Raw genomic sequence first — 10,983 nt, 5'->3', positions numbered from 1 at the left:
GGCTTCCGCGTGGTGCCCGCCTAGTCTGGAATGGCTTTCGGCTAAGAGCTGCCGCCCTTCCTCTTCGGAGATGCGTCATTGGAGCACTCCGGTGGTGCTCTTCTTGTAGAGATCTCATTCATGGACTTTGTAGGCCTTAGAGCATCGCACAATACAACGTGCCTCATTTTGGTCCCCGGGGAGCTCTTGCCTATTTAGGTAGGCCAAGAAGGGATCGGTCCACGGGGCGATGACAGCGATTATTTCGTGGGCCGAAGGTGTTATTTCGGTGGCAGAGCCTCCGATTATGTCAGATGGTTCAGAATCTGGGGTTGTGGTCGGAGCCGGACTAATATTTCCGGACTCCCCCTCCCATACCACAGATGGCTTGAACAGCCTTTCCAAGAAGATATTAGGTGGGACGGGGTCACGCTAAGCACCGGTGCGGGCGAGGATATCGGTCGCTTGATTATTTTCTCTGACCACATGGTGGAATTCGAGCCCCTCGAACCGTGCTGACATTTTGAGTACGGCATTGCGATAGGCCACCATTTTTGGGTCATTGGCATCAAAGTCTCCATTTACCTGAGATATTGCGAGGTTCGAGTCCCCACACACTTCAAGGCGTTGGATGCCCATGGAGACTGCCATCCGAAGACCATGCAATAGAGCCTCGTATTCGGCTGCATTGTTGGACTCTGTGTATAATATTTGGAGTCAGTATTGAACCGTGTCTCCGGTGGGGGATGTGAGGACGACACCCTCTCCCAATCTGGCCAGCATTTTAGAGCCGTCGAAATGCATGATCCAATTTGAGTACGCGCCATACTCTTTAGGGAGTTCGACTTCTGTCCATTCGGCGACGAAATCAGCCAGTACTTGTGAATTAATGGCCCGCCGTGGTTTGTATGTAATGTCGAACGGAAGGAGCTCAATAGCCCATTTAGCAATTCAACCTATTGCATCGCGGTTATTTATTATGTCATTGAGTGGTACTTCGGAGGCCACCGTGATCGAACACTCTTGAAAGTAGTGTCGTAGTTTCCGGGATGCCATGAAGACCGCGTATGCTATCTTTTGGTAGTGTGGGTACCATGATTTGCATGGAGTGAGGACAGTGGACACGTAGTATACCGGCTTCTGGAGCGGGAACTTGTGTCCGGCTGCTTCTTGTTCGACGACGAGCACTGTGCTCACAACTTGGTTTGTTGCGGCTATGTATAATAGCATGGGTTCGCCAATGTTTGGCGCGGTCAGGATTGGGTTTGTGTCCAAGAGTGCCTTTATTCCTTCCAGTCCGGCCGTGGCCGCATCCGTCCACTCGAAGTGTTCGGTGCGTCGAAGAAGGCGATACAGAGGTATTGCCTTTTGTCCTAAGCAGGAGATAAAGCGCCTTAAGGCAGCCACACATCCAGTTAGTTTCTGGATCTGCTTGAGGTCTGTTGGGATAGCCAACTGTGACAGAGCTCGGATTTTTGCCGGATTTGCTTCAATTCCTCTATTGGAAATGATGAAGCCGAGCAATTTCCTTAAGGGTACCCCAAAGACACACTTCTCCGGGTTGAGCTTGATGTCGTATGTTTGGAGGTTGTAGAACGTAAGCCTCAAGTCATCTATTAAAGTTTCAACGTGTCTTGTTTTGATGACCACATTGTCTACATAGGCCTCTACTGTCTTGTCGATTTGTTTTCCAGGCATGTCTGAATCATGCATTGATAGGTTGCGCCGGCGTTTTTGTGCCCGAAAGGCATGGTGTTGAAATAGAAGGGGCCGTATGGTGTAATGAAGGCCGTTGCGGCCTGGTCGGACTCCGCCATCTTGATCTGGTGGTATCCGGAGTATGCGTCGTGGAAGCACAATGAGTCGTGTCCTGCGGTGGCGTCGATGATTTGATCAATGCAGGGGAGGAGGAATGGATCCTTAGGGCAAGCTTTATTGAGGTCCTTGAAATCGACACATAAACGCCAGGATTTGTCCTTCTTTGGTACCATTACCATGTTTTCTAGCCAATCCGGATGTTTGATGTCTCTGATGAATCCGGCCTCGAGTAGCTTGGATAGCTCCTCTCCCATGGCTTGCCGCTTAGGCTCAGAGAAGCGCCTAAGAGTCTGCTTGACTGACTTGTATCCTTTCAGTATATTGAGGCTATGTTCGGCCAGCCTGCGCAGGATGCCCGGCATGTCTGAAGGGTGCCAAGCGAAGATATCCCAATTATCATGCATGAAATCTCGCAGTGCGGCGTCTATTGTGGGGTTCAACTGTGTCCCAATGGAAGCTGTCTTTATAGGGTCCGTTGGGTGGACCTGGAATTTGACTATCTCGTTCGCGGGTTTGAAGGAGGTGGATTTGGGTCGCTTGTCGAGTATCACGTCGTCTCTGTCCAGTGTTGCTCGCAGCTTTGTCAGTTCTTCGGCCGCGAGGGGTTCTAATAATGCTTGCAGGGCGAGGGCGGCGGTTTTATTTTCGACGCGGAGTGCGACGCCCGGATTACTAGCTAGAGTGATGATTCTATTGGGCCCGGGCATTTTGAGCTTCATGTACCCATAATGTGGTATAGCCTGGAAACTCGTGAATGCGTCCCGCCCCAAGAGGGCGTGGTATGCGCTGCTGAACGGGGCCACTTGGAATGTAATTTCTTCGGACCTGTAATTCTCTGGCGTACCGAATACCACATCCAGTGTGATCTTTCTCGTGCATCGCGCCTCTCGACTAGGGATGATTCCCATGAAGGTTGTGCTTCTTTGCTCAATGCGGCTCCTGTCAATTTCCATCTTGTTAAGGGTTTCCTCGTAGATGAGGTTTAGTCCGCTTCCACCGTCCATGAGCACTTTAGTGAGCCTAAAGCCGTCCACGATTGGACTAAGGACCAAAGCGGCTGGTGATCGGACTGTTCGGAAATGAGGTTAGTCATTGGCATTGTAAGTTATAGCCGTGTCGTTCCATGGGTTTATTGTTGCCACGTGGCAGACTTCGGCGAGGCTGCGCTGAGCTCGCTTGCGCCTACTATTTGAGGAGAAAGTCTTGAAGACTGTAAATACCGTATTGTTGTTTCCGGCGGGATGGTGTTCTGCTGTATGGTTTAAGAGGAGATCCTTGCGCTGTTTGCTACCTGCCGGAGTATCCAACATGCTCTAAGGCTATGAGTTGGTGTAGTATCCGATGTGCTGTGAATTTTGCATGGTCCACTGAGCCATTCTTCCAATATGGTTCCGCACCTTGTATCAGGCTTTGGTTTTTTGGTAATTGAATCGGGTAACTTACGAGAGCTTGGCCTTTTAGATCGGACAAAGGGTTTAGTGAGAGCCGGATTATCCCAGAAGTTCGTTTGGGTTTGCCAGGCGCTTTCCATCACACAGTACTTCGGCACTATGGCCGCTAAGTCAGCGAAGTGTACTATGTCACGGCGACTTATGGTGTTGAGGATCCCTTTGTCCGTGCAATTCTTGCAGAACAGGGAGATTGCGTCTTCCTCGCTACAGTCCTTAACCCTGTTTAACACAAGGAGGAATCTGGCCCATTAATGATGTACTGTCTCTTGTGGCTCTTGTTTGATTTTTTGAATATTGAATAAATCTGGGTGGGTAGGTGCTTTTGAATACGAACCTTGGCCCGATCTGAGACCCAGGGGCAAAGAAGTTCCCGAGCTTAACGGCTCGGGCTTTGGGATGCTGCCCAGTTTGTTCGACCCGTCGGCTGATCCTAAGTTCGGGGTTTGGGTCGTGTCCTCCCGCGAGCGGGTGTCCGGCTCGGAGAGCTCGAAGATCCGTACACAGTTCATCCTCAAAATAGAGGGAGAATTTGTATGATGCTCCTCCACTACCGCGATCTCGTGGGTGACCGGCGGGGAATAAATTTCCCTTTGGTCGGGTTTAAGCCCGATCCGATCATAGTCTGTAGCGACGCCCAGGGTGGCGATGCGATCCAAGAGCTCATAAGGGAAGAGAGCTCCATTGGATCCATCTGTTCGGCGAGTTCCGAACTGACGTGGAGGCTAATTTTGATGACCTGAGAAGTCATTGTCGGCGCAACAGCCGATTGGGTGGTCATGACGAAGCCGCCTAGCCGGAGAGTTTGGCCTAGAGCCAGGGCTCCCCCGGAGGTGATGTTGTCCTTGACAACGAGACGAGCCATCAAGCCTTATCGTGACGACATAGTGGAACTCTCAATGAAAGCACCAATGTCGGTGTCAAAACCGGCGGATCTCAGGTAGGGGTCCCGAACTATGCGTCTAAGGCTAATGGTAATAAGAGACTGGGGACACGATGTTTACCCACGTTCGGGTCCTCTTGATGGAGGTAATACCCTACTTCCTGCTTGATTGATCTTGATGATATGAGTATTACAAGAGTTGATCTACCACGAGATCAGTGAGGCTAAACCCTAGAAGCTAGCCTATGGTATGATCAAAATAGAGGGAGAATTTGTATGATGCTCCTCCACTACCGCGATCTCGTGGGTGACCGGCGGGGAATAAATTTCCCTGAGGCCTCACCGCCCCTACTACTCCAACCGCTAACCAGGCCCTGCGGTGACGGCAGCCTCACACCGCAGCCGAACAAGTGAACCCTCGTACTCCTCTCCGCATGGGCATCCACTGCCTCATCTTCCCCGGCTCCGCGTCGTCTGAGGGAGTCCTGGATAAGTGGGTATCCGGATAGCCGGAGTATATACTTTGGCCGGACTGTTCGACTATGAAGATACAAGATTGAAGACTTCGTCCCATGTCCGGATGGGACTCTCCTTGGCGTGGAAGGCAAGCTTGCCGATTCGGATGTAGATCTCCTTCTCTGTAATCGACCTCGTGTAACCCTAGCACCATCTGGTGTCTATATAAACCGGAGGGTTTAGTCCGTATGACATAATAACAACAATCATACCACAGGCTAGCTTCTAGGGTTTAGCCTCCCTGATCTCGTAGTAGATCAACTCTTGTAATACTCATATCATCAAGATCAATCAAGCAGGAAGTAGGGTATTACCTCCATCGAGAGGGTCCGAACCTGGGTAAACATTGTGTCCCCAGTCACCTGTTACCATTAGCCTTAGATGCATAGTTCGGGACCCCCTACCCGAGATCCGCCGGTTTTGACACCGACATTGGTGCTTTCATTGAGAGTTCCTCTGTGTCGTCGTCGTAAGGCTCGATGGCTTCTCCAACCTTCAACAACTCCATCCTGGGTGAGACATTCTCCCCGGACAGATCTTCATGTTCGGCGGCTTCGCACTGCGGGCCAACTTGCTTGGCCATCTGGAGCAGATCGATAGCTACGCCCTGGGCCATCAGGTCAGGTTTGGAAACCTAAACTACACTGCCGACATCCGTGGAGACTTGATCTTCGACGGATTCGGGCCCGTGTCAGGAGCGCCGAACATTCACGACGAGCATGACTCAGATCTGCTGTCGGACAATATTCAGAATATCGCGCCTGCTACTGCTCCGGGCTTTGACGCAGAGCAGATCGTGCCTTCCGAGGAGGGATATATGGACCCCGCCCCGGAGGCCGCACACTCATCGGCGTTGGAGCCGAACACAGACTCCTCTCCTAAGGAAATCCGTATCTCCGGACCCCCGGACTTGTCTCCGGCCGTATATTCCGGACCGCGCGCATCCGTGCCCATCGAATCGAATTGGGCTCCGGTTATGGAGTTCACCGCCGCGGATATCTTTCAGCACTCGCCCTTCGGAGACGTGCTAGATTCATTAAGGTCTCTCTCTCTATCAGGAGATTCCTGGCCGAACTATGTCCGTCTTGAGTGGGAAGCTGGCGACGAAGAAATTCGTTACCAACCACCACCCACTTAATAGCCACGGTCGATGATTTGACCGACGTGCTTAACTTCGACTCCGAAGACATCGACCGTATAAACGACGATGCGGGAGAGGAACAAGAGCCACCGCCCACAGGGTGCTGGACAGCCACCTCTTCATATGATATATATATCGTGGATACTCCCAAAGAAAACAATGGTGATGAGGCAATAGGAGACAACCCCTCGGGGAAGATATCAAAGCATGGGCGTCATCGGCGCCGCTCCAAGCCCCGCCACAACAATACCGGCACTGAAGAAGAAAATCCAGATGGCGCCGAAGAGGGATACAATCTTGATCAGCCTACCTTCAAGCAGGACGAACAAGAACACGGGAAGGTCAGCCCGGATGAACAGGTGATGGACAAATACTTGGAGGATGATGACTATATGCCTCCATCCGAAGACGAGGCGAGCCTCTGTGACTACGAATTCGGCGTACCAGAGGATCCCATAGAGCAAGAGCGCTTGAAGCGCCGGCTTATAGCCACTACAAGAAGCCTGAAAAAGAAGCAGCAGTAGCTCTAAGATGATCAAGATCTGCTCGCAGATAGATGGACCGAAGTCTTGGCGGCCGAGGAATACGGACTCGAGCCCCCCATCAGGGGATACCCAAAGCACAAATCGCTAGAAGAAGAGGCCGAAGAGCCTGAACTTCCGGCGCAAGATGAGGCTGACCGGCCACCCCATGGCCGGGATAAAACGGCATGTCAGTCCGGACGCCAGCCCGCACACCCACACCGGTTCACTACGGCCCGGGGCAATACGCAGGACCTGCGAGACATATTGGAAAACAACGCAGGACAACCAAGATCGATCTATGGATCACGGGGGCGCGCCACAGCTCATGACACTGATCGTCATGCCGGATACAATACTAATAAATCCGGCCGGGCCGAGCATAACCGACCAGACCTAATCAGACGGCGTCGTGACATAGCCCGGCACAGAGGCGCCGCACACCCCCTCTAATTCACTAATGAATTAATGGAACATGAATTCCCAGAAGGGTTTAAACCCGTCAACATCGAGTCATACGATGGCACAACAGACCCCGCAGGGTGGATTGAAGATTTTCTTCTCCACATTCACATGTCTCGCTGTGATGACCTACACGCCATCAAGTATCTCCCACTCAAGCTTGAAGGGACAGTCAGACATTGGATGAATAGCCTGCCAGCAAACTCCATTGGCAGTTGGGAAAATCTTGAGGACGCATTCCTCGATAACTTCCAGGGCACCTACGTGCGACCACCGAATGCTGATGACTTAAGTCACATTACCCAATAGCCCTGAGAGTCAGCCAGGAAATTCTGGACTTGGTTCCTAACTAAAAAGAACCAAATTGTAGATTGTCCGGATGCCGAGGCCCTGGCGGCCTTTAAGCATAATATCCGTGATGAGTGGCTTGCCCGACACCTCGTCCAGGAAAAACCGAAGTCCATGGCGGCCCTCACGACACTAATGACCCACTTTTGTGCAGGCAAGGACAACTGGCTGGCTCGCAGTAACACCGCGCCAGGAAACCCTGGCACTTCATATATCCGCGACAGTAACGGAAAGCCACGGCGCAATAGAAACAAGCGTCGGAGCAATGGTGACAATGCCGAAGATACGGCAGTCAATGCCAGATTCAGCAACTCGAAATCCGGACAACGGAAGAAGCCATTTAAGAGAAGATATCCGGGATCGTCTAGTCTGGACCGCATACTCGACCACTCGTGCCAGATTCACGGCACCCCCGATAAACCAGCCAATCACACTAAGATTGTTGGGTGTTAAAACAGGCCGGCAAGATAAATGCCAAGAACAAGGACAATGGGCTGCACAGCGATGATGACGAGGAGCCCCGGCGTCCGAACACTGGGGGACAGAAGAAATTCCCCCCCCCCCCAGGTGAAAACAGTAAACATGATCTATGCCACTCACATCCCCAAATGGGAACGAAAGCGTGCACTTAGGGACGTCTATGCGATGGAGCCCGTCGCCCAAAGTTCAATCCATGGTCATCTTGCCCGATCACCTATTATCGTAGGGACCATCCCACCAACATCCATCACGACGGCTTAGCCGCATTGGTCCTTGACCAAATTATAGATGGATTCCATCTCACGCGAGTCCTTATGGACGGTGGCAGCAGCCTGAACCTGCTTTATCAGGACACAGTGCGCAAAATGGGCATCGATCCATCACGGATCAAACCCACCAAAACCACCTTTAAATGTGTAATTCTAGGGGTAGAGGCTCACTGTACGGGCTCAATAACACTGGAAGTGGTCTTCCGATCTCCGGATAACTTCCGAAGAGAGGAGTTAATCTTCGATATCGTCCCTTTCCATAGTGGCTATCATGCACTACTGGGACGACCTGCGTTTTCTCGACTCAATGCGGTACCGCACTATGCATACCTCAAGCTCAAAATGCCAGGACCTCGTGGGGTTATAACAGTCAATGGAAACACAGACTGCTCCCTCCGTACGAAAGAACACATTGCGGACCTCGTGGCAGAAGTACAAAGTAGCCTCCTTCGACAAACAGCCAATTCGGTAGCGACAACCCCGAACATCGTCAAGCGAGTCCGGAGCACCCCGCAACAGGATTGTCAGGCACGCCAGGAGCTCGATTAGCAATCCGGCCTCCACCCCAGCCCCATTCAGGCGGAGTTCGTGCCATGCGTACACAAATACGCACTTAAAATACCATGGGCATGGGTGGAGGCGAGACGACAATGCGGCCTGCAGTGCGGTTCAGCCGCCATGAGGCTCGCATACCCCTTTTCTTTCTGTATTTCACGACCCTACTTTCGGGTAGCCCCTTCAGAGAGACCGGATAACCGAACTCATCACAGGAGGGAACACCAAGGAGGCAAGAGGCTTTGCACACAAGGGAGTACCCAGGTGGTCTCTGTTAATGATTGTTATACCTGTTTTTACATACCTGCATGCAGCCTGCCCTTGGATAGGACATGTCAAATAGTCCTATTTTTCTCCGCTTAATGCATTAATTGTACACATACGCCTTGCCGTATTATTCAAATAACAATGGGAAATAGTATACAGCGTCAACTTCTTATTACTATTTTCATGTTTTCCCTTCAATATTTATTCAATGTTGGATCCGAACACTTTGGTACGATCCGTGCGCCAGGGGCTTTCTGTTGAGCCCCATAATATGGCAATAAAAGTCCGAACACTTTCGACAGTGCCGCACCCTGAACATATAGCATTATATGCATCAGCTCCGAATCATGTCTTGGGTCAATAGTTGGGTTAGCCCGGCTCCCTTGTTTTCGTACCTTAGGTTCCGTTATATCGGCTAAGGTAGCGTAGGGAGAACTACTGCGATTGTGTCTTGGTTCTTCCAGACGAGCACCTCAGTAGAGAAAGCCGAAAACTGACCGTCAAGATACAGCGAGAGCTGATCGCTGTTCACGAGGTATTAAATCCTTCAAGATTTTTTCCGCTTAAGGCGAGGAATCGGCCTTGCCCGATTTAGGCGTGTTTATCGCCCCAGTTCGTCCTTCCGAATACTAGGGGCTTCACCGAAATTTAAAATTGTAGACTTCTATGGCCAAGTGAGAGTTATAAAGCCGAATAGTCCGATTGCCTTGTTCGCTGCGCTAAACACCTCCTTAAAGGACCAAGAATTTGGACAAAGAGTATTTGGGTTTTCCACGAACACCCCGGTACTAGTTACAAGGGGGCGGAAGCCGACGACTGTCCTACTTTCAGATTTTGATAAACGGCCGCAGAGAAGGTAATATTTTAAATCAAACAAAGCGTTCTATATAGCGCAAACAAACTCGTTCTCATATTAGAAAAATGACATGAGTACATTCACTCAAAAATTGTGTTCTTGGCACATTCATTTGCCACAATACGAGCGCCTTTCATAATGCCATCATAATATTTTTCAGGGTAGCGATGCTCCTTACCCTCTAGGGGTCCATCCTTCACGAGCTTCTCAGCATCCAGTTTGCCCCAATGCATCTTTGCTCGGGCAAAGGCTCGTCGGGCACCCTCAATACAGACGGACTGCTTGATAACGTCTAGCCATGGACAGGCATGCACCATCCACTTTAGTAGGCCAAAGTAGCTGCCGGGCAGGGGCTCGCCAGGCCACATCGGGTGTTCGACCAATTGCTTCAGTTGGTCACTTAGAGGCATCGGGTGTTCGGTCCTAGTATATTGGGACCAGAACAGCTTCTCCATTGAGCTCCCCTCTTCAGCGCGATAGAACTCCACGGCATCCAAAATGCTGCGTGGCAGATCTGCGAATGCTCCTGGAGAGCTCCGAATTCTTGTAAGTAAAAGAAATGACTCCTCCACATGCTTGCTTTGCATAAAGAATGCCTTACCCTCCGCTATCTTTTTGGCCACCTGGATTTCCTGGAGGGACTTTTGGGCTTCGGCCTTGGTGTCTGCCGTGCTCTGGAGGGCCTTCGCAATCTCAGACTCCCGTGTCTTGAAGTTATGCTCTAAGGACTCGAACTTCATGCCGAGCTCCTGGAGCTCCTACTGCACCTCTCCCACCCTAGCATCTTGCTTTTCATGCTCGGTGCACTCCGTGGCCGCATGGGCTTCGACCTCGGATAGCGCTTTCTTTAGGGCCGCCACTTCGGTCGTGGCCCTTGTTAAAAATAATGATGCTCTTTGTTAGCATCACCAATTTTTCTCCTTTATATAGCACACGGACGAGGTTTCACTTACCTTTGTTCTCCTCGACCTGCCTCTTCACGAGGCCGAGCTCTTCTTCGGCCCACCCCAGGTCGCGCTTGAGTCCAGCAACCTCAGCTGTGCATGCAGCGGCGATCAGCAGCAATGCCTGCTTCTTAACATAGACAAGTACTATTAGCTTCTTGCGGTTCTTTAGTTGACCCTCTGTTTGGCTTTTCTTTCCGAACACCAACCAGAGTATCAGGGCTACTGTCTATCAGGTGATATTTCCTCGCACCTTTTAATTACTTACCTCAAAGCCTGTTAGTAGGCTGGTGCAGGCTTCGGTCAATCCGTGCTTGGCGAACTGAACCTTCTCAATCACCGTACTCATAAGAGTACGGTGTTCACCGTCGATGGAAGCGCCTCGACGCACTTCCAACAAATTATCTGATGCCTCCGTCTAGGCAGAGGTCATCGGCATGGCCGGCTCGCCCTCCTTCGCGAGGGGCTGCTTACCGGAATCCGAACCTTCGGAGGC

The sequence above is a fragment of the Triticum dicoccoides genome, chromosome 3B (assembly GCF_002162155.2).
Source record: "Triticum dicoccoides isolate Atlit2015 ecotype Zavitan chromosome 3B, WEW_v2.0, whole genome shotgun sequence".
NCBI classification, from domain to species: Eukaryota; Viridiplantae; Streptophyta; class Magnoliopsida; order Poales; family Poaceae; genus Triticum; species Triticum dicoccoides.
This window is presented reverse-complemented; position numbering follows the sequence as displayed.